The sequence below is a fragment of the Anser anser genome, assembly GCF_964211835.1.
Source record: "Anser anser genome assembly, contig: HAP1_SCAFFOLD_127, whole genome shotgun sequence".
Taxonomy (NCBI): Eukaryota; Metazoa; Chordata; class Aves; order Anseriformes; family Anatidae; genus Anser; species Anser anser.
In genome coordinates, this window is record NW_028153864.1 from 74013 (window position 1) to 101078 (window position 27066).

At 36.6% G+C, this 27066-nt stretch overlaps 1 pseudogene across 1 annotated transcript in view; it reads left to right on the top strand.

Annotated features, from left to right (window-relative positions):
• The window catches only part of LOC310891290 (adhesion G-protein coupled receptor V1-like), a 74362-nt pseudogene that overhangs the window by 36506 nt on the left and 10790 nt on the right, over window positions 1-27066 (top strand). Inside the window, exons 21-37 of the transcript in view lie at window positions 2764-2944; window positions 3565-3767; window positions 4421-4550; window positions 6168-6248; window positions 7572-7711; window positions 10099-10708; window positions 11655-11870; window positions 12849-13064; window positions 14263-14507; window positions 14702-14883; window positions 15739-16553; window positions 17979-18188; window positions 22425-22555; window positions 22814-22913; window positions 23907-24086; window positions 25645-25808; window positions 26372-26465. The product of the transcript in view is annotated as an adhesion G-protein coupled receptor V1-like (transcript). The remainder of the gene's footprint in view (window positions 1-2763; window positions 2945-3564; window positions 3768-4420; window positions 4551-6167; window positions 6249-7571; window positions 7712-10098; window positions 10709-11654; window positions 11871-12848; window positions 13065-14262; window positions 14508-14701; window positions 14884-15738; window positions 16554-17978; window positions 18189-22424; window positions 22556-22813; window positions 22914-23906; window positions 24087-25644; window positions 25809-26371; window positions 26466-27066) is intronic.

The following is a 27066-nucleotide window of genomic DNA, read 5'->3' on the forward strand; positions in this document are numbered from 1 at the left end:
AGTGTTATTTGTAGCTCTGTGTATATGTCAGTTCAAAAGTCACCATGTGTGCATGTACATATTAGATATATGCACATATACATAAAAAATATTAACTGTATTTATGTGTATGTGTACATATACTTTAAAAAGTGTAGATAGTCCATGTACTTTCGAAATTGGAAAATGATCAGGTTTGATCTGAGTGTTGTAACTCAAATTTATGTCCACAACAATTAAATAGGCAATAGTAAGATTCATTGCTGTTCTTGCACTCAAGGCTATCCAGGTTCTGTCTCCTTTTAAATTCAAAATCAGAAACAGGAGATTAAAGGTGTTCTTGTAACAATAGCTGTTTTTGAGTCTCCCTGAAATGATTACTGTCTGCTTTAATCTATTCCTCTGCATAAAGTGTGCGAGCAACTGGAACATAAGGAAATTATTCAATATTCTGGCCTTAGAGACACCTGAAATTGGTAATCAGAATTGCATCTCTGAGTTGGGGGAGAGAAAGAGAAATGATACATAAGGGAAGCTTTAGCTGCTTCTGAGAAAGCTTTCTAAAAGTCTTACGAAATTCCTTATCTGAATTAGTTTAAAAAAAAAAGAAAAAGAAAAAAGAAATACCAGGATACCAGGATACACTGAAGAGTAGGAATTCAAAGCTACAGAGGCCCACAATTAAAAAATTATGTGGGCAGACTGGAGGTCCAAAAGAGGGCCAGAAAGATGATCAAAGAGCTGGAGAACCTGTCCTCTAAGGAAAGACTCAAGGGGTTAGATCTTTTCACCCTTTAGAAGGGGACTTTGATCCCATTATTACAGTACCTAAAGGGCAGCTCCAGAGTTGACAGAGGCTCTCTCTTCTCAAGAAACCACAGGAGAAGACAGAGGGCAAAGAGTACAAAGATAGAGTGGGAGAGGTTTTGTCTTGAAATTTTTTACAACTACTGGAACGACTTCCTTAGGGACAGGGTCGGGTTGTCCCGACCTCAGCATCTGGGCCAGGGCAATCCCAAGCACAAACACAGGCTGGGCAGAGAAAGCACTGAGAGCACCCCTTGGGGGGGGAAGGACCTGGGCGTGGTGGTTGATGAGAAGCTCGACATGAGCCGGCAATGTGTGCTTGCAGCCCAGAAAGCCACCCGTACCCTGGGCTGCACCAACAGCAGCGTGGGCAGCAGGGCGAGGGAGGGGGCGAAGGAGGAAATTCTTCCCTCAGAGGGCGGTGAGGCCCAGGCCCAGGCTGCCCAGAGGAGCTGCGGCTGCCCCATCCCTGGCAGAGCCCAAGGCCAGGCTGGATGGGGCTGAGGGCAGCCTGGGCTGGGGGGAGGTGTCCCTGCCCATGGCAGGGGGTGGCGCTGGGTGGGCTTTAAGGTCCCTTCCAGCCCAAACCAATGTATGGTTCTATGGTAGAATTCCCATCACCAGGGGTGCTTAAGATGCAGTTGAACATGGTGCTGGATTATTTCATCTATTTTTTTTTTTTCCATGAAACATTGAACTTCATCTTTTGATGTCCCATCCAACGTGGGCTGTCCTATGATTAAAATTCTGGGGTAATAAACAGCGTGTGCTAGAAATAGAAATAAAAATAATCTGTTTCAATGAATTCAATCCTGATGTACAGCACAGAATTGTTAAATTTATTTGAAGAAGTGGTGCGGGACCACAGTACTGTAGAAACAACATACACTTTCTATTATTGTTTGTATAATAAGGATGAATTGTGAGTAGAAAATACCATCCTCAGTTTCACTTATATCAGGCTGCAGAAGTCAATGTGGACTCAAATTCGCTGAAGTCATTTGCAGGGATCCCAGTGACTTCACTAGAACTGTGAATCTGGATAATGTGATGACTGGCAAAAGCGTGTGGTATCTGAAAATAGTTCATTCATGTTATAATAGTTTGTTCATTCAGCTTTATTTCTCTGTGAAATGATATTACTGCATTTCATACAATCATATATAGCAGAAATTTCCAAAGCTTTTCTAGCATGGCAACATAGACGAGGCCCACATTACTCTATCTAGTGGCAGAAAATGGCTGATGTAGGCTCTTGCTACACAGCTTACTGGTCCAATTTACTGCATACATACAGAGGAGCTAATGTGCATGGCTCTAAGAAACGGGCTGGTAGCAAGCTGCTCTTCAGGTGGGATATCCTAAGGGACTTTCAACTGACATTTGTAATCTACTCATTACCATGCCTCTAAATATGATCAGCTACTTAAATGTTTTCTATATGTTTGTCCGACCATATCGAAACATAAAGAAAGATGGAATTTTCTGAAGTGAATGTGTTAGCGTGTTTAGAGCAAGGTTATGTTAGTAAATCGTATGATCTGCAGGTCAAAGTGTCAGGTGGTATAATAAGCTCAATTTATTTGCTCTCTAAATTGGATTAATCACTGTAATGTCTCTTCATAAGCATAATTTCAAAAAGATTTTAAAATTTATCAGATATTTCATGTTCAGTACATGGAAATTAAACTCTGCTTTTGTGAAGATATACAAAACCAACCAAACAAGTATTTATTATCACTTATTTATGTAGTTTGAAACAATTCAGAAAATATGCCTTCCATTTCCAGTAGCTTGGAAGCATTGTTTTTGGAAAGCATATTCTAGACATAAAATGTTATCTTAGAAATTAGTTGAATTTATGTGGAGAGCAAAAATAGTGTCCTTTGCTTTCAGAACTATACAGCAGATACAGCTGACTGACTAATCAAAGAATGTTGCATGGTTTGATTTCTCCATGATTTGGTCCTTCTCTAGGTGTTAAATTTGCATGTTATTGATGATGACATTCCGGAGTTAAATGAATATTTCCGTGTGACATTAGTCTCTGCAGTGTCTGGAGATGGGAAACTAGGTTCAACTCCTACCAGTGGAGCAAGTATAGATCCAGAAAAGGAAACTACTGATATCAGCATCAAAGCCAGTGACCACCCATACGGTAACAATGATGGGAATTATACAGCTTTGTTTCAGATTATTGTGTAGTTCTTTCCAGTCAGATGAAAACTTTGCTTGGTTGTAATAGTTGAGGAAGCAATCTCATATATTCCACTTTATCTGACTTGAATTAATTCATTGTTTATATACATGAATGAATACTGAATTAGTTTTCTTTTATAATTTTACAAAAAGGCCTCAAATCTTCCCTGCCCAAACAAGCAATGATTCTCTTGTGAGGGCAAATAAAGGCTCTGCATGTAGTTGATCCTGTCCAGGTTTTTCATCAAATGAGAATTCCTGACAATGAGAGTCATTTCTCCATATGTCTTGTACCAGTAAATACGCAAAACCGTGGCCTGTGAGGCTCTTTTGGGAAGAGAAGGTTTTATTATTGTGCTGTGCCTTTTATCAAGACTGACAAGAATATCAGTGAGAGAGGGTAAGGCACACAGCACATCTCTGGAAATAGTGTGATTGAGGCTTAAGGGTATACTGGTATATGTGGTTTTTAATTTCAGAACCATCACAAGATATGTTATCAATCACTTTATTTAAATTGTTTATCATCTTTAAAATTTGTTATGAAAAGCCATGTAAGTAGTAATTCTTGTCTTCCAGGTCTGCTCCAGTTCTCTGTGGGGCCACCTCCTCAGCCAGGTGATAAAATGATTCTTCCAGCCTCTTCTGTGCCCCATATTACTATTAAAGAAGAAGCTGGACACGTCAGATTACTGGTAGTTCGTGCACAAGGCCTTCTTGGAACAGTTCTGGTGGAATACAGAACAGTGCCAGTCACAGCTTTCAGTCCCAAAGATTATCAGGTATGGCAACTGCCAAGGTGGTATAATTGTTTTGGAATTAATTAGAGTTATTTATCGTGGAGATAGCTTTCAGTTTGACTGCTCTAGCCCAGCTATGATTCTTTCACAGAAAGACTACTTTACAAGGTGATGTGGCAAATGGATATGTAATATTCACTTAAAAATATACATCATGTGACTTCTCCATTCTTTTCTCTGCAGTAAGTTGCATTGTCTAGGAAAAGCCTCTGGTTTTGAACTTTTTTTTTTTTTCTTAACAGAGTTTTCAGTGTAGCAATTTGTGAGTTTTGCTGTTGTTACAGACCATATTATTCAAGTGCATGTACAGGTTAACATTATGCTTGTACATACTGGGATTTGTATATGCCTAGCAAAATAACCTGCATGTATCTGCACTTGCTTGTCCAACTGATCATTTGTGCAGAAAAATAAGAAAAATGTACATGAATGCAGATGCTCACCAGTATGTCAACTTAGATGTCTTCTTCTTTTTTTTTTTCTTTTGTAAAACAGATTTTTCAGATTTTTTTTTAAAGCTTAAGTGAGGAAAAGTAGATGTTTTGAAAAAGACAAAATGAAGGTTCTGTTTCTTTTTTTTATATGGATGAAAACATTAGACTTGAACAAAAATATGAAGAGCTCTTATATTGCAGGCTGTTGTGGGTACACTGGAATTTCAGCCAGGAGAAAGATACAAGTACATTACTGTTAACATCACTGATAATACTATTCCTGAATTAGAAAAAACGTTTAAAGTGGAGCTGTTGAACCCAGAGGGAGGAGGTAAGGCACATATATCAGTCCCTTAGTTGTATTTTCATGACCTCTACTCGTTCATAAAAATCTTGTCTTTCTTGGCATTATTTTCTATGTTATTTCTGAAAACAAACAAAAAGCACCTCTACATCCCCACCCCCATACAGCTGTCTTTTTTCGTAGGGAAGAACTGTTCCTCAGTTCTTTTCTTAATCCTTGGTGGAAACAACCAGATCCCATAGCAAGTATATTATTACCATGTATTAGGGAAAGTGTATCACTGCCATCTGTTAGGTCATCTAAAGGCAATTGCTGCTTTTCACTTTGTATAACTTCATGGTTGGTAATGAGAACTAAAATAATGCAAAAATATATTAGCAATATGTTGCATTTCAAAAATATGGAATATTTATAAAATATTTAAGGCTAAACAGTCAAAGTGTTGTGTTTTTGTTTGTTTGTTTTGGTTTTTTTTTGTTTTGTTTTGTTTTTTCTTCCACATGAGTGAAATCAGAAGAACTGCAATACATAGGTCAAATGGATTATAGCAGTAATAGGCTGTGGATGTTGAGGGCCATAGGGAGTTTGCTGAGCTGTAGCTGCAGAGGTAGCTCGTAGATAACTGTCTGTAAGAACAAGACAAACACTTGAAAGAATTATTGGTTTGAAGGGCTAGTCTGAAGGGACGGCAAAGCATAGTGGTGCTGCCACATAAACCCCTGAATACCTTACAGATTTTTTTTTCCATTTGAGAAAAATTTTAACGGAGATTGTAAAGCTTGTTGGAGGGAAAAGTAATTAGAAACACTGACAGCCATAAATTGATTTTTTTTTTTTAAACTGATGTTATTTTTTTAAACAATTCAGAAATTGCAAGTGTGGTCCCTTCTGGGAGGATGTATCAGATTTCCTTGAATTAATCCAGCTCTCTGCTATGATTGTATGTGTCTATGGTGCAACATGGTCTCAGTGATTCTTTTGGTAAAGTCTTGAGACTTTTCACGTATTTTGTCTTTTTGGTTGAATAGTTGTTTTGTTAAAAGGAGTCAAACTTTTCTCTTTCAAATTGTTGTGACAGAAAATTTACAACTAACTTTAGTAATCCAGTAACTATATAGCCTTTTTAAAATGAGCCTTCTTTTTGGCCTTTCCAACACAAACACAAAGCTTATGAAGCCCCCATTAGTTAAGTTTTCTGCAGATTTTCCCAACATTTTCACTTTGTGAGAAAATATTAGAATAAGGAGCTTGAGGGACTTTATCGTCTCCCCTACCTTTTTTTTTTTTTTTTTTTTCAATTTAGATTCCTCCATGACAAGCCTCAGTTAGGAGTGAGAAAGGGGAAATACAAAATGGGGACACAAAGAGGGAAAGAGAGGAAAGATAAACTATGTGTATGTGTTTTCTTTCATTCTGACTTCCCATTGCTATTTCCAATGTCATAAATTAAGTAAGAGGTGGCATATGTAAATATTTCAGTCTTTATTAGAACTCCTGTACACTTTCAGAAGCAAAGTTGATACCTTCCTAGAGTGCTTCCCTCTTTTTTTCCTGTTGTCCAGAATAGTTTAAATTTCTCTTTGCTTGCGCTCTGATTTATAAATGTATATATGTGTATATATCTGTATGTCTGTCATCTTAAAGTTGCTGAGCTCTTTAGAAATGATGGCAGTGGTAGTGGTGATGGGAACATGGATTTCTTCCTTCCAACTGTCCATCAGCATGGTAAGCATTTTGGATTAATCTTTATTTCTTTATGCTAACTGTAATATCCCTCATGAACTACACTACTGACACAGTTTATCATAGTGTTATTTTGCTTGTGGTTTGAGATATATCATAGAGTCCTGTCAAAACATTCTTTCCCATTTTAAAAAAGGCTTAATTTCAACAACAGTCAATACTAACCGTAATACAGAAAATAACAGCTTCTCTATCTTCAAAGCTGTATTTTTATAGAACACAATGTAGTTATTCCAGAAGTAGTTAGAAAAATTAGCTTTGTTTGTAAATTTTGTAAAATTTTCTGGAGAGCAAAGAGGAGAGAAACTTTTTAAATTTAAGGTAATTTAAAAATTACCTGACTGTGTGTTTTGATACTTTCTTTTGCCACTTGCTTTATGCTTTGATCTCTGCATCTCAAAAATACTCTTAATAAAAAGTGGTGTTAGCTCTTTTTTTTCTAAAAGAATGCTTTGATTATTTTTCATTTTTGAAGTCTATTTTTGTCACAACATACAGAAAACAAAGATAATTTAATCTTGAGAAAATTAAAAACATACAATATGCAGAAATAAGATGAAAACAAAAGCACCTACTATGAGGGAAACGCTAATGATGGCGGATTTTGAATTAAACCCTAGAGACCTGAAAATATTGTGTTAGCACCCATTATCGAAATCAAATAATTTATTCCACAGTGACAGCCTGATTTTCTGTTTTATTTGAAAATACAAAGGAGTTCAGTTTGAACCTGAGAGTAAGTCTGTGGTTTAACCACTTTTTGGAACTTCCTGGGAAGTGTTGTTTCCTCTTCTGTGTTTCCAGATTTTTTTTAAAATGCCAGGCTCTTTCTCTTTCTAAGCAGCAAGTTATCTCACACAAGATGATCATTACAGTAGTAGAATTTCCTGGACTAGCTTTTTCTTTGTTCCAGCTTCAGTTAAAATAGTACCTGCTTTTGTCCTGTCTGCACTGCTTACACTGTGTTTTACCACGTAACTCTCCCCTACCCTAAATTCTAGTTCATTTTCCTTAATTAGACAAGTAATTTTATTTTTGATCCTCTCTTAAAATATTTGCATTTTATATGTTGCTTTGGAGTGTTGTTCCATAGAAGGGCTGCCAGGACTGCATTATTGAAAGTGAGTTCCTTATCCATGTGGATAATTATTCCACATTTAAAACAAAAAAAAAACACACCACAAAATGCAAAACAGCAGAAATATTCCAGTTATGCTTTTCTGTGTGCTTTTTGTAACAAACTTCCTTAGCTTTTAAGAAAAGATGGTATAAAAAAATAACTCATTTTGGCACTTGCACTTACAGCCAGCTTGGGAATTGCATCCCACATCGTTGTGACTATTGAGGCTTCTGATGATGCTCATGGCGTCTTTGAGTTCAGTACTGAGTCACTCTCGGTAAATGGAACTGAGCCTGAAGATGGAGATAGCAATATTATGTTGCAGGTTAGAAAGTTTTGGGTCTCATATTGCTATGCAATCCTCTTTTATGTCTATTTTACAGAGCATTCTGCAATATTTTTATAATAGGTCTACAGCATTTTAACTTAACTTTATCATGTACATTTGTCTTGACATTTTATACTTCACTTTCTAAAGTGTATCTTTCAGCTTAAAACTAAAATGTTTTATATAAGTTTAAATTTACTTCTACTTGTTTACATTTGAGGTATGAATATTTTAAAGTAAGTGCTGATGACACAACAAATACAGCAAAGCTAAGATGATAAAGATTACACTGTTTTTAAAATTAGTTTATTTTTAACTCATCATGTCAATGACTTTGCACTGTATATAATGGAGGGGCTGGATTGTGTGCAGCTTGCAGTTGGCAATGACATGCTTAAGATCCTCCGGGTAAGGATTAAGGGACATGGAAATAAGTTATAACAATAAGATGAAGTTGTTGTGGGAGTCTGCTATAGACCACCCAGCCAGGAGGACAACATTGCCAAATTATTCTATAATGAACTAAGGGATATCTCTAGGTCATCTGCCCTTGTCCCTGTGGGTGACTTCAACTTCCCAGATGTTAGCTGGGAATACCATACAGCCAATACAAACAGGTACTGGAAATTCCTGAGGCACGTTAACAATAACTTGTTGGTACAGTTACTCTGGAAGCTGACTAAGAAAGGTGCCCTCCAGATTTGTTGCTTGTAAACAGTGAGGGTCTTGTGGGTGAAGTGGTGATTGGAGGCTGTCCTGGCCATAGTGACCATGAGATGGCTGAGTTTAAAATCTTTGGTAATAGGAGGAAAACTGCCAGCAAAAGTTCAGCCCTAGCTATGGAGACAGCAGACTTCAGACTACTCAGTGAACTAGTTTGTGAGGTCCCCTTGGAACCTGCTTTTGAAGGTATTGGAGTCCATCAGTGCTGGTTAGTTAAGTAACACCTCTTAAGAGCACAGGAACAGGCAATTCCAAAGAGTCAGAAGTTGAGCAAGCTGGGCAGAAGGCCAGCTTGGCTGAGCAGGGATCTTATTCTAGAATTTAGGCGAAAAAGGAAAATCTGTGGGCATTGGAAGCAAGGTCAGTTGAACAAGGACTACAGAGGTGATGTTCACTCAGAGTTGAAGCTGGCCAGTACTGTGGGGACAACAAAAAGTGCTTTTTTTAAAGTATGCTAACAGCAAAAGGAGGAGCAGAGAAAACATTGATCCATTACTTGTTGAGGTTGGTAACCTCACAAATAAGTACGCCAATAAAGCAGAGGTTAATGCCTTCTTTGCCTCTGTCTTTAACACCAATGATGGGCTCGGGGACACCCAAAGCTCTGAATTTCAGGACTGTGATGATGATAAACTCCCAGCCAACTTTGAACTTGTGCAGGATTTGCTGCTCCAGCTGGATGCATATAAGTCTATGGGGTCCAGTGGGATTAATCCCAAAGTACAGAAAGAGCTGGCTGATGTCATTGCAAGACCTCTCTCAATAATTTTTCAATAGTCTTGGAGTCTGGAGAGGTCACAGTTGACTGGAATTAAGTTAAACGAGGAAGTGCTGGATTCTGCACCTGGCAAGGGGCAATGCTGGCTGTACGGACAGGCCTGGGGACAAGAGGCTGAAGAGCAGCCCCATGGAAAGGGATCTGGGGGTTTTGCTTGACAGCAAGAGAAATATGAACCAGCAGTGTGCCTTAGCAGCCAAAATGGTCAACTGTGTTCTGGAGCATAAGGCACAGCAATGCTGGATGGTCAAGGGAAGGGATTGTCCTGCTCTGCTCTGTGCTGGCGAAGCCTCACCTCTAGCACTGTGTGTGCTACAATATATGAAGGACATAAACTATTAGAGAGCATCCAAAGGAGGGCTACTATGGTGGTGAAGGGTCTAGAGGGCAAGAAGTATGAGGAGCGGCTGAGGTCCCTGGGTTTGTTCAGCCCAGAGCAGAGCAGGCCGAGGGGAGGTCTCATGGCGGCCTGCAGCTCCCTCACGAGGGGAGCGGAGGGGCAGGCGCTGAGCTCTGCTCTCTGGGGACAGCGACAGGACCCGAGGGAACGGCATGGGGCTGGGACAGGGGAGGGTCAGGCTGGGGGTTAGGGAAAGGTTCTGCACCCAGAGGTGGTCGGGCACTGGGACAGGCTCCCCAGGGACATGGTCACAGCACTGAGCTGCCAGAGTTCAAGAAGCATTTGGACTACTCTGTCAGACATGCGATTTGATTTTGGGTGGTCCTGTGTGGAGTCAGGTGTTGGACCTGATAATCCCTGTGGATCTTTTGTAACTCAGGATATTCTGTGATTCTGTGACTTTGCTGTATGCCATTTTACACTTTTATGTTCTTCTTTCTTATAGTACAAAGAAATACATAAATCTTTGTGTTTTCCACTTAGGTTGTGAGAACTCATGGGGCCCTGTCTGAGGTGACTCTGTATTGGGTCATAGTCTGTGATCTTACAGAAGACCTGGTCTCTGCATATGGGAATGTAACATTTGATGTTGGCCAAGTGAGAGCAAATATTACCATACAAGTTTCTCCTGACAACGTGCCTGAACTGGATCAGGTGTTTTCAGTTTTGATCATCAATGTGTCCGGTGGTCGTCTTGGAAATCACACTAATGCAACATTAACAGTTTTAGCTAATGATGATCCATATGGACTGTTCATCTTTTCTGAGAGAAACAGACCAATAAAAGTTGAGGAAGAAACAAAAAATATCTCCCTGACAATAGTAAGGCTTGGTGGTCTTCTTGGTACAGTAGTGGTTACATACAGAACTTTAGGTGATGATGAAAAGTCACCCTTTCTTCCACCTGATGTTGTTAGAGCAATACAAGGAGAAGATTATATACCCATTACTGGTTATGTGATCTTCGCAGCCAATGAAAGCGAAGCCACAATATCTTTGCCTATTTTGGATGATTATGATCCTGAGAGGTCAGAATCTGTTTTTGTGGAGCTAAACAATACTGTTTTGATCGACAAAGTACAGGATCGGCCAAGTAAGTGTCTTTCATATGTAAACCCAAAGCTTAAATATGTAGGCTAATATTTATATTTAATAGGATAAAATGCAGCAATTGAAATTACAGTAAAATTTTACCTCTGCCTAACTCTGTATAGTTAAGAATCCTGTAAGTTATATGTCAGAGTATCTCACATTAAGTATGAAGATTCTGTGTGTCAGCATATATTTCCTTTACCACAAAATTTTGTCAGGGGTGGACATTTCTTTCTCCCTTCTGCATCTGCTTTATCCCAGGTGTTTTAGGCCAACTGTATTACTGTATTGGTTTTGTGTGCTAATACCTGCTCACCTGTTGTTTCTGTAAAGCACAATGATAGGAAATAAGCTAGTTGCACTTACTGAAAGCGAAAAAAGCCTTTTAAACATTAAGTGGTGTAGAATTGCAGCTTCATGCTGGCTTTTTAGCGTAGAGGATGTTTGCCCGATCAGATAAATTCAGGTCATTACAGCCTTATTTATGCTTAAGAGCTTCTTGGCATGCCTAATTTCCCTTCCCTCTCCCCCATGACTCTCCCACATTAATCTTGATTTTTAAGGGAAACACTACAAAAAATTCTACTGGGAAACTGAAAGGTTACTTATAGTTCATCATTGCTAGTGTAAAATTCTATTGTCCTATGGACAAATAAATAAGTAATTTTGCTAGTACCTCACCTCTTCAAAGAACTGGTGTTTTGTATGCTCCACAGCAGGGTAGAATAATAAGTTAGTAAGAATGTGGATTTTCTGACATAATATAATTCAAACATCAAAAATATGCTTGTGCAGTTTGTAGTTATATTTTGTCCAAATCTAAAATGAAAATTTTATTGAAAGCTAGTAGTGGCCATCCACTAAACTCAGGTGTATGTATATGAACAGTATAGCCATATATAGGAGGCATTTCAGGCTTGCTCTAAGAGGTTTTTTTTATATTTCAGTTGTAAATTCTCCTCGTCTTGGATCAGTGGGTGAGACTATAGCTCATGTAATTATCAATGCCAATGATGATGCTTTTGGAACACTTCAGCTTTCAGCTTCAGCTGTGCGAGTTGCTGAAAATTATGTTGGACCAATCATTAACGTGACCAGAACTGGGGGAATTTTTGCAGATGTTTCTGTGAAATTCAAAGCTATGCCAATAACTGCAACAGCTGGTAAGAAATCAAAATAGCAGAAATACACATTCTGTGTTAAACCAGAAAGAGCATACTGTATGCTTCGAGTAACCAAAGCAAGCAAGTGTGTATTGAATGCAGTCTAGTAAAACAAGTAGAAAAAATACCAAAGTGTGAGATACTTACTGAGTGTACTTAGGAGACAGGAATTCAGGTCCTATAGAAGAGACCTTACATCAAATTTAAAAAAACTCAGAGATATCATCACTGAAGAATCTAGCAAGAAAACTAAGGAAAGGAATTGGCTGTTTGTTTCCCTGGTGGCCACTCACTTTCTCAAAAAAATAAAATAAAATAAAAAATCCTGTAGTAGTATATATAGCTAGTACTTAGTCCTTTGTACATATTTCAACCTACCATACATGGCTTATTTGAGTTTCTTGGAGGGAAATTGAGAGCTGGTGACTCCTCTGTGAAACAGACAAATGTTAAGCACAATTCAAGAAGACTTTTACTTTGCAAATGAAAGGTAAAGCTCTCAGGTGATCCCTGAAAAGCTCCACGAGGGAAGGAGTGACCTTATGTCCTTTAGTAAAATCTCCTTTGAAAAAGGTACTTCTGTTTCATTTTATCTCTTGGAAAGCCAGACAACTATCAGAAATCAAATATAGAAATGTCACAGTTGTGTGATCTTCTCAATGGAAGATAATAATGGACCTTTTGTAATTGCTTCTTGGACTGACAGTGTAAACTCTGTTTTGGCCAAGATGAGATTTATTTTCATCCATCCAGATATCTAAAAGGCACTAGGAAATAAACAATTGTATTTTCTGGGTATGAAGATAAAGAAAAAAAAAAACACAAAAAAACACACCAACATATGAACACAAGGGAATGCAAAAAGAACAGATAAATATTAGTGCTGATAAACATTAGTGATGTTTCATAATGAACCAGAATGCCTTAATATTCTTCTGTGTTTTGATTGTTTTGTTATTTTTTCATGTACAAATCTAGGTGAGGACTACAGTGTAGCCTCATCAGATGTTGTCTTACTAGAAGGAGAAACAAGTAAAGCTGTGCCAATTTATATAATTAATGATATCAATCCTGAAGTTGAGGAGTCCTTTTATGTTCAGCTGCTGAATCAAACGACAGGAGGAGCCTTGCTTGGATCTTTGACGAGGGCAGTCATAACCATTGAGGCTTCTGATGACCCGTTTGGATCCTTTGGTAAATGAGTCTTATTTGCATATTTTCTCTTGTCCAGTAGCAATCTGCTGATTTGTGGGTGAGTTATTACTGGGCAATGGAATAAAAATTTTCAGAATACAAAAAGGGAAGTCTGGATGAACACAGTAAAGGACAAAATAAGATAAACTAAATTAAAACGTGTAAGTAAGGGCAAATGGTGCCCTTATATAGCGAAATTGAAGCATTCAGTCAACTTATATATCAAGATTTTGTGAGACGAAGGTGGATTTTGGAGTCTCCTAATGGGGATGGATTTTAATTTAATTTGTATTTTTTTATCTATTCTAAATGTTGCATTTCTGCAATAGCTTGAAGCTTAAGTTTACATGCCAAAACCTGTTTAGATAGTGCAGTGTCATTGTTTTACAAAATAATCAGGCAAAGCAGGTTTAAATATCTGGGGAAATTGGAAAGTACAAATATGACTTAAATTGCGTTCTTGTATGTTCTGGTTGTTAGTTATTGTAGTTTTTCTTCTTTCTATCATTATCAGTAAAATGGATTGTGGACACTTTCCAAAAATAGTTTCATTACACAGGTTTTGAGAAAAAAATGGTAATTTCAAAAATTTAATGACATTTTAGAAATTTATCTTTTCTATTTATTTTTTCTATTTCAGTATTTCTGGTGTATGTTTTCCAGCCATTTTATTTGACTTACTCTTTCTCCCTTTAGTACCCTACTTTATTTCAGTTATTCCATTTTATCAGCAAAATGTAAAGGAAATTGACAAAAGTAAATAATTCCACATGGATAATTCATTAACTTCATTCTTAACAACTAAAGATTTTATACAAGAAAGACTTATATTTGAAACAATTTAGATGGAATATGTTGACACATTTTTTCCATACGTGACATAAAAAATGATAAAAATTTTCCTCACTGGGAAAAATTACCTTCTGACCGTCTTCTAAAAACTTAGATCATGGCTAGCCTTGAACAATGGATACGTTGGAATAAACTCTTGGGTGGGGGCTGAATTTTCATGCCAATTTTATTTGCAGATAAAATGATACTGAAAGTTCAATTTGAAGTTTAAACCTGATTAACATTTTTTTAATTGTGCAAATGAATGCAATCAAGTGAAATAAAATATATAATTCAGTAACTAGGATGGTGTTTTTATTTTAAATATTACTGTTAATGAAATACACCTCTTTGTGCTGCACTTCAGTGTTCCAGATGACCGAATTTACTGTGGAGGAGCCTGAATCTGGATCAGTACCCATAAATCTGCCAGTAATCCGCAATGCTGGGACACTTGGTAACGTTACTGTTGAGTGGGTTGCTACCATTGGTGGACACCCTGCTGATGAGGACTTGCAGGTTGCCTCAGGCAATATTACTTTTGCCCCTGGGGAAGCCTTTCAGATGCTACTATTGGAAATCCTGGCTGATGATGTTCCAGAAATAGAAGAAGTAAGTCAAGCACTTACATCTTCCTTGAAGATGGTATTAATTTTGACTTGTTCTAGAAATATGTATGATGGAAAACAAGAAATGTTCCGGCAGGAAGGTGCTATAATTTCATGTTATACTTTGCTTGTAATTATTGTTAGAAAAACCACAAATTGTCTAGCTGCATTACTTCTTTTTCTTTTCTTCTCTTTGAGATTGTCCGTGTAGAATTAACTCAGGCCTCCAATGGTGGTGCTATTGGGTTAGATGGCGTGGCAAGTATTATAATACCTGCCAATGATAATCCTTATGGCACAGTTTTCTTTCATCAATCCTTATATCGAGTTCAGGAGCCACTAGAAAGAAATTTGCTGGCAAACATAACAGTCAGGCGAAGGTTTGTATAATGTTTGCTTTATTTGTAATTACTATTTATTCTTCACTTTTGTTTTCACTATAATGTCAAATTTCATGCTCCTCTCATAAAAATATGTGCATCAATTCTTTGATCTGCCATCTCAATGTATTTTCATTTCAAACACATTGTTTTTGAAGTAGATGTCTGTGTATTACATAAATTACTTAAACGTAGTATACATTGAATACTTTGTAGTATACATTGTATACTTTGTATACATTTGTATACATTTGTATACATGTAGTATACATTGTATACATTGTATACAGTAGTATACATTGAATACGCTGAGTTTACATTGGCAATGTAAACTCAGCGTACACAGTGTACTATTCATTTTGTCCGTTTAATCATCAAATCATTTAAACCTGCATGGTAGCCTGTTCCTGTGATTTGAACAGGAGGACAAAATGGCCAGCCCTTACAGGATGAAAATAAGAGAAGGAAAACAGGTTTTATGCATGTGATCCTAGAGGAAGGATGATAAGTCTGGGTGTCACCGGCTTTTTCTTCCTTGCAAGTAAGGAGAGCTGCCAAGTCCTGAAGAAGACTAAGTTAACTCCTAGAACCAAATGTTTACAAATATGCATTCTTAACAGACTACTACCTAAGCTATAAATAATCAAACTTGCTATCCACAAAAAAATAAGATAACTCAGTTATTCTGGTACTAGTTTCAAAGGGAATGCATTTTGATGTGTTATTTGGAATTTTTCAGCAATTCAGAAAGGGTCAGTTGATTTTGTTCACTTCTATTATTAACCCAGAAACATGTAGAATATTAGACATCCTTTGTCAACTAACAGAACTTTATTTTATTATAATGTCTTTTAGTGAGGGAAGATTTGGTCAGCTGCAGATTTTCTACAGCACTTCTGAGACTGACGTTGTAGCTCTTGCTGTGGAGCAAGGTCAGGATATCCTGGCCTACTACGAGCCTCCTGTACAAGGAATTCCTGACAAACCATCCAAGACCAGAGTGAATGTGTCAGCAGCAAGTGACCCTGTGTATTCCTGTGCAGCTCAGTGCCTAAAAGAACAAGCATGTTCAGCCTTTACATTTTCCAGTGCCTCAGGGATTCCTCTCTGCCTTTGGCTGACGTCAGATATCAGCCCATTAACTAACAACACTTCAGGGTTCCGGACCTACAAGAAAAACGTTACCAGTGCATTCGCCCTCTTCAGCACACAAGCCATCGCTGGCAGTGATTATGAACCTGTTACAAGACAGTGGGCCATAATGCAGGAAGGGGAAGAGTTTGCAAATCTAACAGTTACCATACTGCCTGACAGCCTGCCAGAACTGGATGAGAGATTCACTATAACCCTTTTGAAAGCAGAACTGATGAACGTCTCAGCCAGCTCAAAAAACCAACCAACCATAGGACAGCCAAATACCTCCACAGTTATCATAAGGATGAATGGAGACGCATTTGGAGTGTTTAAGATCTACAGTGTAAGTCCCAATGCAACAGAGAAAGGTCTGTATGTTGAAGTAGAGGAACGTCCTCAGACCAACGTGCAGCTAATGATACACAGAACAGAAGGCAGCCTGGGACAAGTGACAGTGGAATGGCGTGTCATTGGTGGGACTGCTACTCCAAACTTGGATTTTATAGGTGTCGGTGAGACTCTGATGTTTGCTGAAGGTGAGACAAGCTCTCGTTTTGGCTTCTGTTTTGTAAAACTAAGAAAAAGAAAAAAGAACGTGACAAGTACACGATACTGTGGATGTTTTGACAACTGATATCTTCTTCTTAGGCTAAATTTTCCTGAATGCTAAGGATACACGTGCAAAAGAGTATGGTTGTTCATTAGCATGTAGCATTATCTTGCAGAACACACACAGTGGTAGCAAAGCACAATGAAATATCTAAGCACAATAAATACCTAAGGGTTTTTATTAAAGAAATATTGCAGTATAAATATTGCACTATAAAGATTTCCTTTACCACATAAGTAAGGATTAATAAAGTCGAAGATAGTTGTTACAGCAAGGATAATGGAAATGAGAATCAGGCCTAAGTGGTCTTTTGTTAGCCCTCGGTCACTACAGTACTAATTTTTCATGACATCTCTTTAAATTCTGAGATCATATTGTAACATAACAAAACATATTTAAACGTAACATAACAGAACATATTTAAAAGAATTGCAAACAGGACAAACAAGTCCCTCTCAGACATTACTTAAGTACCATGCAGCATGCTGTATTTTATGCTGTATTTTATTTTTTCAAAGTCTGAGTTAATCGAACTGATATTTTGAAAGCAATTTCCAGGTGCGTAGTAAAGATTCTAGTGTGCTAGCTTGATAAATCATCTGAATAGTAAGGCATGGCTGCTGGCAATGATTGTGAGGCTGACATGTAATTACATTACCAGTTACAAGTTTAGTAAAAACTGATTTTGAAGTATTTTGAAAGACAATCTAGCAGGAAATACATATGTATTCTGTAAATTGATATTCTGATGATCATAAAACACAGCTGGGTTATGCACACGCACTGAACAACAGGATTGTGTTGTAAATTTTAATGGATATATAGCGACTAGAGATTAACGGTGTTTGCTGCTTACATTATTATTCTTTGATAGTCCCAAAGGCAAGGAACTAACAAAATGTCATCCCATTTCAATGCATTCCCTGGCTCAGTAAATGTACTCATATTGAATGTACACCCTTGTGTAAATGGTTCATCGGAGAGCTTAGCACCTGGCAATTTATTTTTTTTTCAAGAATGATATTCCCCTTTTCTAAGTTAAATTTTAAAGTCATAGAATTTGTAATGAAAATAAAGAATTCTAGGCACTCCGAAATAATTCCTATATAATTAATTTCTACATAGTATATTTAATGATGTGATCGTTTTATTGGCTTAATGTGACTGATCAATAGTAATTAGATAAAATTTCATAATGACATTCACTGACTTCCAGAAAGGTAAATAAGTTTGTTTCATGCAATTTTAATATATTTTATGTATTTAATTATTTTCAAAATGAGATGATTGAGTCTTTTAACAAGGTGGTTTCCAAGTGGACACACGGTTGTATACGTTCTTCTCCTTGTAGGTGAAACAAAGAAGATGGTCACGCTGCCCATTATAGATGATCCAGAGCCAGAGGATGATGAAAGTATTGAAATCAGCCTGGTCCATACTGAAGGAGGGAGTCGAATTTTGCCCAGTTTTGACACTGTCACAGTGATTATTCTGGCAAGTGACAATGTGGCAGGAATTATAAGCTTCCATACAGCCTCAAGATCTGTTATTGGTTGTGAAGGTGTGTTCTTTGTGTTGACCACGCTCAAATTTTAATGCCAGTTTCCATCTTTGTGCTTTCAGTTGATAATGACTCACAATGATTGTGTTTCACTGTTCAGAGAACACCAGCAAGAAGTGAATATCCACATACCTGACATGTACTTTGAACTCTTGCAAGCATTCATAGAATCACAGAATGCTTAAGGTTGGAAGGGGCCTCTGGAGGTCATCTGGTCCTTTCCCCCTCAAGCAGGGCCACCTAGAGCAGGTTGCTCAGGACCATGTCCAGGCTTTTGAGTATCTCCAAGGAGGGAGACCCCACAATCTCTCTGGGCAACCTGTGCCAGTGCTCCCACACAGCACAAAAGTGCTGTCTGATATTCAGAGGGAACCTCTTGTGCTCCAGTTTGTGCCCGCTGCCTCTTGTCCTGTCCCTGGGCACCACTGACACGAGCCTGGCTCTGTCCTGTTCCACCCTCCCTTCAGGTATTGAAGGACACTGATGAGATCCCCCTGAGCCTCCCCTTCTCCAGGCTGAGCAGTCTCAGCTCTCACAGCCTCTCTTCCCTTCCCTTGATCACCTCGGTGTCCCTCTGTTGGAGTCTTCCCAGTACGTTTAGGTCTGTCTTGCACTGGGGAGCCCAGAGCTGGACCCAGTGCTCCAGGTGCAGCCTCACCAGTGCAGAGTAGAGGGGAAGGATAGCTCTCTCAGCCTGCTAGGGATACTTGGCCTAATTCAGCCCAGAATGCCATCAGCCTTCTTAGTAACAAGGCATGTTGCTGGCTCCTGCCCAGTGCAGTGTCCAGCAGGACCCCAAGCCCTTTCTGTCAAGCTGCTCTCCATCAGGGTGCACGCCCTGGTGCCTGGGGCTGCTCCCCGCCAGGGGCAGGACTCTGCCCTTCTCTTTGTTGGCCTGCACGAGGCTCCTGCCAGCCCGCTTCATGAGTGCCAACATACACACACCTAATAGTCATAAGCAAATCAGATCTATCAGCGACTTACAAAGAATTTAAAATATTCTAGAAAACATTCCTGCAGAAACACTAGGGTAACATCTTCCCTTTGTCTGTCCCATGAACCTGATGTTTTTTTATGGCAGATGATTTGGGAAGTAGCAATTATAAGAGAAAGCAAACATTTGAGAAAGAACAATAATAATTTGGTATGTACTAAACATTTCTACTATTGTTTTAAAGAATACACGGCATGTTTCATCTACAGTTTGATGCAGTTTTGCATAGGATGATAATAGTACTGGTGGTGATTGCTTTAGGTGGCCTTTGATGGAATCTCAGTGTATTGCAGTATCACGTTTCTCTGATGTTTGAACTGATGGGCAGGGAAAGTTCACAAAACAGGAACTTGTCCCCTAATGTGTGCACTACATTTTCTGTTTGAAGAAAAATGGCTTTCTCAACCAAAGGTTTTTTGTTTTGTTTTCCCAACATGAAAGGGCATCATAACCTTTGGTTTTTTATCTAGGTATGGTTTGTGTTAATTCTGTGCCAAGCCAGATGTGATATGATTAGCTAAGAAGAGCTGTTAATGAGCACAAGGAATTAATACAAACTGTCTCAGTCCCAAAGTCCCTGAATACTTTCAACTGGTTAAATGTTATTCATAGCATGCTACCAAATGCTGGCTGCTTGAAACTGAAGTACTTGGCTATAGTTCTATTATTATATATAGTTATTATTATATTATTTTTCCAGGTTGTGAAAAGAAATAGTTCATTGCCTTCCAGCCAGAAACAAAACAAGTGAACTAAGTGTCTTTGATTAAAAAAAAAAGAGAGAGAAAAAGGGAGAAATAGAGAAAGAGCAAAAGAGCTAAGGCATTTAGATTATTTTAGTTTGTCAAAATATTTTTTTCATTCGAAAGCAAAATTTACCAGACATAAATCCAAATATCATTACTTTTACAGTTATTGTGTTATTGAAAATTTTCTGTTAAGTGAATACATTTTGTTTTCACAATGTGCATGTTATTTTTTACCTTATTGAGGATAAGTGTAGTATTTTTTATTGGACAGGGGTCTGCGACAGTTGTGTAACTGTATTACAAGAAAATGCACTGCAGTAGCTTAAAGTAATGAGGAAGAGGAGAGCGGCTGATGCTCCCTTCTTCACAGCGATAAATACCCACCTCTTTGTTTCTCTATGTAAGAGATGCATCACTTATTAAGTCACAATGTAGAAATGTAAAAGTATGGATAAGGATTAAATATTAAAAAAAATATTGAATTTAGCCTAATAACACTTTCAATCTTCAGAAATCAATTAGTGTTCATATTAGCATTTCTTCTGGATAGGAATACCAAAAAAATCTTGGTAAAGCTGGTAGGAAACATGGATCAGTAAATAACTACTTGGAATCTGTAATAATGACTTCAAGTTTCTTCTCAGTGTTTGGATTATAGTGGAACAGCTTTCTATATCATAAAGCATTTTTCCCAGTCTTCAATGAAAATTCATTATAACTTATAGAGATATATTGAAATAAGCTTTGCCTTATTTGTGTGTGTGTGTGTTTTCCCAATGGTACTAAACCATTGAAACCACTTTTCTTTTAAATCTTTATTTCTTTGTAATGGATATGCAAAATTCTCAAATAGAACATAGTGGATTGCAGTGCAGTGTTAAACACTGTAATGATTTAGCCTCAGAGGAACCTGTAAATTGGGAGTCTACCATCCAGATATTTGACTGTAGAAGTGGAATCCTTGTGATATCAATAAATTTTGAATTCCTTAATTTTCTTAGAAGCAACATGGACCAACTTAAGCCAAAGATGTCGACATCAATGTCGACATCAATGTTGACATCTCTGAGACTTAACTGAAGTTTGAAATGTTGGGGCTGAATAGCACATTTATGTATTTGAAAATGGGTGTATACAGTTTTTGTATTACTTCTTTACAATATTAAATTTTATTTAAGTATATTAAGGGCTCTTGAAGTTAAGAATTCCTTTCTCTTTCATTGGTAGCCAATATACATGCATATCTCTGACTCTTCCTTACAAAAAATAAATGTAACTAGAAAATTTTCAGATTTTTCTTGCCAGTTTTAGCTGTACAATGCTGTACAATTCTGTAAGGTAATACAGTAGAATAGCAAGACAGCATCCTAAGTTGCTGCTCTCTAAATTGCATAATCAAAGGGACTAGTTGGGCAGCATAATGTTATTATAACATTATCTTATGTTTTGTTAATTCTTCAATAAGCAAAAGAAATCTCATGTATTGTTTTCAAAAATCTCAGAATTGTAGATTTCTGCATATTTCATGTCTCTGAAAGCCAATGCAGGACAAAATGTGCTGTTGAACTTAAATTCTGTGGACCTGAAAAATGCATATGAAATATGAATGCCATGTACCTACCTATTATAAATAACCATCTGTCCTCTATTGTGAATGTTTTGCAAAATATTGCCTACTGATCTATTCCATGTTGATATAACATGCTAATTTCACATGTCCACATTTAAAATATTTAATGGAAATTTTGTGAAAAACTTGTGAATATAAAACAATTTCCACATTTTACAAAGCCTACTAAGAGGTCTACTCTTTTTAATTAAAGTGCCTTTGGGGTTAAATGTTATAAATGTGCAAAATACCATAGTATTTGCTTCCTTTATATGCACATTGTCCAGCAATACTGATTACCTCTGAGATTATAAGAAATTATTAACATTTTCTGAATGTTTTGTTTTCTAACAGTGACCATATTTGTAAGTTCGAACTCACATAAATGGAACTTACAGATAATTATAAGCATTTTTTTCTGCATGCATTGAATAAAGTCACAAGACAGTGCAAATGTTCAGATAATGTGTATTCTTTCCAGGGAACTGTTGTAGAAAACTACTATTATTGTTGGTACATACAGTAGTTACTGTTTTGTACAGTTTACAGACTTGTATTGCTCTAATGTTTGCGCATGTTTTCATGAACATTCCCTTTCTAAGTTATTCATCTATACCAAGTTCCCTCATATGTTCATAATTATTTCCAAGTGTGAACTAAAAACAGAAAAAAAAAAACTAGAAGAGTTTAAGTTTAGGTTTTTCTTTTCAGCATTAAAAGTGAATGTGGTATATAACTACTGTGAAATTCAAACTGACAAAAATAGCAATATCTTTCAGGAAAAATACTTTAACTGTGTGATGCATGTTTTTGACCTCTCATTTTTATAACCAACATGTAGAAGAGGAGACCCTGAAACACTGCATCTTGTCCTTTATTCCTAGGAGAACAATTACAATTCCACATCGTAAGAACTCCTCCAGGACTGGGAAATGTTACTGTTGAGTGGAAGATAGTAGGACATAATGTAAAACAAAATTTTGCAAACTATTCTGGAATACTTTTTTTTCCTGAGGTAAGTCCATAAACAGTGATGTTGGCTACAGGAAAATAGTGTGATTAGAACTGATCTGAGAAAAAGTGTGCCTTTTCAACAGTCCTTCTTTCTTGGTTTGATTATTTAATTTCTCACTTTTTGACTTACAAACTGGAGGGAGCTTACAATTCTTGATACTTAACTCTTCTTAAAGAAATTGTTCAAAATACTTGTCATTATGATATCACTTGTGTTTTATAAAATAATGGCTAATCAATTTACCCTTAAAACAAATAGGGGACGTTGAATACAACAGTGTATGTTGATCTGCTGGATGACCATATTCCTGAAGAAAAAGAAGAATACCAAGTCATCCTATACAACATCAAAACAGAAGGTAATGCAGAACTATAGCCAGCTACATCTTAAAAATACCATTTAATAATATAATATTTTTAATTTTATTATTTCATTTTGGAGGTATAGGACTGAGCAAACTGCAGCTGGTGCAAAGTACGCAAAGTTCATTAACATTTTATTGAAATAGGCTTGGTCCTTATGTATGTATATATAAATCCCACCGTGTCTCCACAAATACACTTAAATGGTTTTCAATCCTGATTTAACTCTGCCTATTTAATTCAATGGTTGTTTCTTCCCTTAATCTTAATGCAAACTGAGTTTACTAATATGTCATGGATAGAGTTGCCATGAAACATGCAGATATTTTTATCTTTTTAAACAATCTTGTCAAGCTGCAGACTTACTGATCTGTCCCTGAATTCAAGGTGGTCAGAATATTTTATTCTTGCCATTAAAATTATAGTGAGAAAAGAAGCCTTAAACTGCATCCGTTCTGAAATACCTTTTTTCAAACTGAAATTAATGTCCAAACACCAAACTAACTTGACATGGATTGTGTTGCTGCGAGGTGCCTTATCAACTTCCGAGAGTCACTGTGGCCCAACGGGATGAGCAAAATTATTCATCAAAGCAATAGTTGGAAAACATATCAGTTTATTGATGTAATGATTGTGAAGTGGAATATAGTTTTAAGCTTTTGGAGGTACTTCCTGGGAAAATGGTTTATTTCCTTTTAAAATATAGGGAAGTTGATATTTGGCACTGGCCTGTTAAGTTTTCTTATTTTTTAATACATTTTTGTGACTTTGTACTTGGTATGCATAAAATTTCTGTTTCTATTTGTTATAGAATGTAAGTATATATATGTGTGTAGGTCCCACACCATCCACATACTTCAGTGAGCTTTGGTTTCGTGGTATTTGCATGGCTACTGAACGTTATTTAAATGTAATATTAACAATAATGTAAGACAAAAATATTAGTTGCATAACACTTCATTCACTGCAGTCCACTGATTCTCTTGCAGGAGTTTCTTCTACAGGTGCTGCTGTTTTGGATAGTCAAGGATATGAAGCTGTTCTAACAGTAGAAGCTAGTGATGAACCACATGGAATTTTGAATTTTGCTTCCACATCCAGGGTGGTTTTAATCCCAGAAGAAAACAAAACAATTCAGCTTTTTATTAACAGAGAATTTGGATCTCTAGGTCTGTATAACAACTCCAAGAGAAAGGAAGTTTTGTTTTGCTTATCATTAGGCAAATAAAAGCCATGATAATGAAAGTTTGGAAAAATCTTTGTTACAGTTGGTATTTTTTTCAGAACTTCTAAGCTTCTTTCTGCAGACTTGGAAACTAAATATTACTTATTACTAGAGTCATAATCCTCATTAATACAGCAAGGGATCTGAAAGCTGTAACAATCAGGTGGCTATTAAGGTTACCATATTTTTGTCTAATGAGTCTGTCTCAAAGCATTAGTCTCTTCAGAAAAAATAAAAAACATGAGAAAAGTGACATGTACACACATCCCACATATTTTTTCTCTGAATTTCAGGAAGTCAGCACCTTAGGAATGTCACATGGAAAAAGTTGTGTCCAGACCATTGAATTCAATTTATGTCTCCTCTGACAATTTCTGATTCCTCTTTGAATCAATTTATCCATTAACATCCTTTAAACTATATAGTATTCAATTCTACAATACAATAGTGTGCTTCATGAAAAAAAAAAATGAATCTTGTGTTTGTTGCCTGAAAATAGCAACTTATGTTGTGAGAAAACATGTATAATAATTTCCTATTTGCCTTTTTGGACTATATTTACACCTCGGTGATAATCTGGCTGTTTCTTTTGCCATACTTGTTTTGAAATGAAGTAACATTTACAGTGCTTTTCAAGATCTGGAGACACCAGAGAGTTTTAGAGACATTTTAATGACACTATTTTTCCATTTATTTTTTAATACCAGTCCATACTCTAGTGTACTCTTTGAACACTATTCAGTAAACTAATGTTTTAAGATAATTGTTCATAGTAAGTGCAAGATCTCTCACTGAATTAAAATAAGCATCGTTACTTATTTATTAATTAGGACTCTTTTATCTCTTACATTTTATTTCATATAGAGCAGCTTTTAATTTCATCTATCATTTTATTTCAGGTTCATACTCCTTATGTTTGCCACTTGACTTACCCTACCAGATTAGCGAGAGGTGGCTTTATTCTCAAAACTATAATGTATAACTTTTCTGCTTGGTAATATTTATCCATGTGTCCCCTAATTTTGTTCTCTATTGAAGTTTGTCAATCTACCCAGGAAAGTATCTAGATTTATTAATCTGTGTTTCCCAGCACTGTCTTTAGAGCCTTTCTTAGATATCTGTCATTCCCAAAAAGTGTCCTTGTTGCAAAAACTCATATTAATGGTACATGAGATGTCCCAGTTAGTCTTTCAGCAATTTCATATTTATGGTCCACAGAACTTCAAATTTCTGGATGCATTTGGACCCAATGATTTTTGAGTCCTATGCAGACAGACAAGTCAGCAAAGGTCAAATTGAAGGCATATTGATAACGGTAACAAAGGTACACTAGCTCCAATGTACTTTGGATAACTCTTTTAATCCTTCTGTTTTGCAGTTAGTCTTTTTATTTTGTGGATGAGAATTTGATCTCTTGTCTTTATCCATTCCAGTGAACATTATATAAGAACTGAAAAACAATTTTTTTTTTCTTTTTTTTTTTCTCCTCACAAATTAAACAGGTACTATCAATGTTACTTATGCCACAGTTACAGGATTGCTCACTGTAAGTAATCAGACAGAAGAGACTGTGGCTGAACCAGGAGCTGATTATGTACCTGCTTCTGGCTCACTGATTTTAGAAGAAGGAGAAACATCAGTTGCCATAAATATTACTATTCTAGAGGTAACCTCTAAACCCTTTAATTCTGTACTTTTCTGTATGATTTCAAAAGGGTAATATTTTGGGAACTAAAGCTTGCAGCCATTATTTGAAGCCCTGTGTTATATTTCACTGTCATTTAGAAAGATGGTTTCAATCTTAATATTAAAATCACAAGGGATCAAATAGTCACAGAAAGCAGCTCTACCTCTGTCTAAAGGTAATAAAGTTGTCTCATTAAAACTTTACCAACTATCTAGTAGTATTTAGAACAGTGTGCTTCATGGCTGGCTACAGGCTCATACTTTTTCATTGCTGGAGATACATGCCTCTAAAATCGGTCAGTAATTTATTTGCAAGAATAGTTTAGCGTCACCACAGGATCTTTTTCATGATATATAATGTCTTACTTAATTCTTCCACGATAATCAGTTTCAGACCCAATAAAATTATTTCAGGAAAACAGAAAAATGAATTCTAGTGTCACAGTAATATTAGAGACTTGTTGTGTGATCCTTTTTGGTGACTTCTGTGGAAGTTTCTTAAAGGACAATGAGAAGAGGATGTACTGTATTTGTGTTTTGCAGGATGATATACCAGAGGTGCAAGAATTCTTCTTGGTTAATTTAACTTCAGTGGAACTCATCATGAACCATTCAACGTCATCCCCACCTAAGCTAGGTAAAAACATCTTATAGCAAATTATTTTTACTTTTCCTTTTTAATGGTTTATATTATATTACCTTGGGAGATTACCATTATTCCTCTTACTTACCAACTATGCTGAGATGAGACATGGTTATTTAGAAGAAACATCATAGAATATGAAATAGATTTATTATTACACTTAATCTCTTGCTTTTTAAACTCTGGGAAAATTTAAATTAATTTTCGTAGAGGAGTTAGTAATTATCAGTTGGAAAGGACAATTATTTGAAAAGTTTATTGGTGATTTTTTCATCTGATTTTCATTTACAAACTACAAAATGGAAAAAAAAAGTAAAAAAAAACTTTATGTGGCTACTCTGCTCACTCTTTTAAAAAAGTCTGTTTTTATTCTTTTATCACTTTTAGGAAACATATTTTATGGTTTTCCTACTCTTGCAATGATCTTTATTATTTGCTTAGTCTGCTTCTCATTTTGCTTCTTCAGAATTCAGTAGAATAGTAGTCATTAGCTTTAAGAACTGTTGGATTATCCTGTGGTACTAAAGACTAGTTATATAATGTCAGACATCTTCTTTGACTCTTTTCCCTTTTCTTTGCATGCTTATAGAAGTGA